The sequence below is a fragment of the Nycticebus coucang genome, chromosome X (assembly GCF_027406575.1).
Source record: "Nycticebus coucang isolate mNycCou1 chromosome X, mNycCou1.pri, whole genome shotgun sequence".
NCBI lineage: Eukaryota > Metazoa > Chordata > Mammalia > Primates > Lorisidae > Nycticebus > Nycticebus coucang.
Window position 1 is genome coordinate 18,073,571 of NC_069804.1, and position 3,757 is coordinate 18,077,327.

Consider the following 3,757-nt stretch of genomic DNA (forward strand, 5'->3'; position numbering starts at 1 on the left):
CAAATTATTTCAATGACAAATATTTATGGAAAAAGCATATTGCCTGCTAAAAAGAATAGAGCTTCAGTCAGAATTTTAGAAATCCCTCTGGATATTTTAAATCGGAACTAACACTCTGTATTCAGTTATCTTTGGAGAAGGCAATACAAATACGAATCAGGTAAAACAGAGATTGTTTCCCGGGCACAGGAGTCAAATGTGGCCTGCAACCTAATTTTGTGCAGCCTATGAGCTAAAGAAGAAAAATGTTTTGTGACAAGTGAAAATTATACAAAATCCAAATTCTAGTGTCCACAAAGTTTTACTGGAAGACGGCCACACCCATTCATTTATTTCTGGCCCATGACTGCTTTCTTGCTACAATAGCAGAATTGAGCAGTTGCTATAGACGCTGCGTGTCCAGGAAATCCTAAAATACTTCCCTTTCAGTTGATTACTGCAAAACTTTAAGGCCCCCTGAAGTAACAGATTGAAAATCCGTTCTCAATAAATTTTATAATATACTGCCATTCCAAAATAATAATTAGCTGGGCAAAGTGGGGGACACGTGTAATCTCCATACATTGGGAGGCTGAAGTGAGAGAATTCCTAAGGTCAGGCATTGGAGACGAGCCTGGGCAACATAGAGAGACTCCATCTTTGCAAAAAATGAAGTAATAATTGTAAAGAAGTAAGTATAACATCTGAAAATCTAGAGCTGCAGAAACATTTTGGATATGATATTAATCGTCGTGTAGTGATTTTAATAGAAACGAAGTGTAATTCATTAAACACTATCTGGAAAAAAAATTTTTGAATTTGTATACAATTGTTTTAGTTTTAAGTTTTTTTAAATTTATTCATTTTGATAGAAATGAAATGTAATTTTTTTTTTTTTTTGCAGTTTTTGGCCAGGGCTGGGTTTGAACCCGCCACCTCTGGCATATGGGGCCGGCACCCTACTCCTCTGAGCCACAGGCACCACCCTGAAATGTAATTCTTAAATACTATATCTGAAGAAAAAAAATTTTTTTTTTATTTTTAATTTCAGTGTGCTTGTTCATGTTTGTTTGAAGTACTCCTTTTTTGTTGATTTTCTTTGTCCTGCAGTGCTGTCTGTTTTTGATGTTGTTGGTAGAGACGGGGTCTTACTCTGGCTGACTGCTGCTCATATGGGTTTTGAACCTCTGAGCTCAGGCAATCCACCCGCCTCGGCCTCCCACAGCGCTGGGACTACAGGCGTGAGCCACCACGCCCGGCCAACCAGAAGGCTTCACTTAGGGTCTTTAGCTTGCCCTTCCATGTGACGTCACAACTGTCAGCAACGTCCAAGTCTTGGAAGCACGTGATTGTCTCGCGTGAGCCTCCTGCGTAGCTGGGAGTACAGAGGCCCGCCCCATGGGCCGGCTATTTTTTTCAAGGCAGAGGTCTCATTCTGGCTGTGGCTGGTGTGGAAGTTGTGAGGTGAGGCAATGCAATGGGCCTTGGCCTCCCAGAGTGCTAGGATTCCAGCATGGTGGCCAAAAAATAAATTTAGGGGTTCCACCGAGATTCGAACTCGGATCGCTGGATTCAGAGGCCAGAGTGCTACCCTTACACCATGGAACCAGCCCTGGGCCTGGCACCTTTCCAATGACCCTTATATCTCTTTATGCCAGTGTGTGCCCACCTATTACTTCTTAATCATTTCATGGCACATGCGCTGTTGGTTTTTCCTTCCTGAGACATTATACTTAGGATAATGATCTCCAGTTTCATCCAAGTTGCTGCAAAAGACATTGTTTCATTCGTTTTTAGGGCTGATTCATATTCCATAGTATATATGGCATTGTTTGAAGCGATTTGCCTTCAATCAATGATATTCTTGTGGGGGGAAGTAGAATTTACATTTGATTTTTGCCCCAAAGGATTGTTCTCTTCAGTCCTCAAAGACTCAACTGCTGGGCTTTGGCGGAGGTCGTGGGGCAGCACCCAATTCCGGGTGGAGTGGTTTGGTCCTTGCTGGCTTCCTGAGAACACTTCCTGACTACCGTGCTGTCCATAGCACAACTCACACAGGAAGGTCGCTTCACAGAGAGCTTGGCAAGCACGCAGGCCTCCGAGACACTCGCCTCAGAAATAGGACTGACAGCGGTGGCCTCCACTTTGTTCCGATTGACGCTCGTCTTTAGAGCTTTGTTTTCAGGAATGCTCCGGGCACAGTTCGGGCAGCGAATGAGCTGCACATGGCCACGGCCCCTTTTGGAACGACTATTGTTCCTTCTTTTCTTTGTCATCTTGGAAGCGAGGATGCCAAAGAACAATCAATGATATTCTTTTTTTGGCCACAAACTTTATTAAAATAAAGGAAACATTAACATGTACGGATGGCACATGGTGCCAATTTTAATCAGTGATCTTCTAAGTGAGGGGTCAAATAGCTTTCTTCAGCTTTACAAGAAAGAAATGTTTCTATATAAAAGCAGATTAATTAGATGGAAGGGGAACGTTATTTAGTATATAAAACAAAGCAAAGTATAAAAGAGAGATGGATGATACTGCAGAGACAAGAAATTAGAATGTCCCCTTTGAAGCTAAACAAATGTCAATTCCAAGAAGAAATACTATTTATTTGCCTTAAAAACTGTTTAAAAGTGGATTTATTGTTTACTGACAAATGCGAAGACAAAACACATAATACGGAAATCTGAAATTTGACCAACTGATGTTTGTGAATCTCTTTGGATGGGAAAAAACCAGCAACATTTTAAATTAAGACAAAGAATTTCATACAAAATTTCAATAAATGATTTTCAGGATTTAGGCATGAAATGCCATAAAAATAAAGGAAATGTTTAATATACAAAATTCTCAAACAGAATTATAAGAGCCAAAAAGTCTTCAAATATCAATGCTCTAACTTTAGCAGAAGCTGAAATAGACGTCATCATGAACAACATAATACTAAGATTAATTATCTACAAATTGAGACTACAAGTTACCTAATGACTATCAAGTTCATGGTGTCACTGTTAGAAGAATTTGATGTTGTTCTCTACATTACATCATTAGTCACTCAGGGGCATTATTTGGTAACAACAGCCCATGTCAAATAAAAAAACCACATGAAGATTTTCTAAAAATTAACCAAAAAATTAAATTAGAACTATTTGGTGAGTTATTCAATAAGCCATTTTAGGATGTGTAAATATGTAGAATTTAGAGAATAAAATGAATTCTATGTATTTCAATTTTGATAATACATAATACGTATTGATTTATCCACATATGTCTCTATCTCCCTTTCTATATATTGTATTCTATATCCACATCTCTATATTACACCTGTTAAATATTTTGACCATTGCCCCCAGGCACAACTAACATTCTATACTGATTTTCTGTCCTGGCCTCACCTTTTGGATGGCACACATGAAACTGACTTCCCAGCTCTGACCCTGGCTCTAGTCAAAAAGAGTTCCAGTTGTCCCTGCAGCTGGCTGCATTGCCTCAAACTGCCTGGAGTCACACTTTTTTCAATTCAGCCTAGGCCTGGGTACCTTCCTTCCCTGGGACAGCAGTGAAGAACACTGCCACTTCTTTTGCCTAAGTCAGTCTCAGCAGGGCCTGGGTAGTTCAGGGAAGCGTGTTCTCACCCTTTTTGCCGCTATCAAAACTTGCTTCCCAGGCAGGCCTGGTGACTCACACCTGTAATCCTAGCACTCTGGGAGACTAAGGCAGGTGGATTGTTTGAGCTCAGGAGTTTGAGACCAGCCTAAGCAAGAATGAGACCTCATCT

General features: G+C 40.4%; 1 non-coding gene across 1 annotated transcript; it reads right to left on the reverse strand.

The window, feature by feature from the left end:
- Nucleotides 1-1,516: 1,516 nt before the first annotated feature.
- Nucleotides 1,517-1,587, reverse strand: TRNAQ-CUG (transfer RNA glutamine (anticodon CUG)). The gene has a single exon. It is a non-coding gene; the product is annotated as a tRNA-Gln (tRNA).
- Between the last annotated feature and the right edge of the window lie 2,170 nt (nt 1,588-3,757).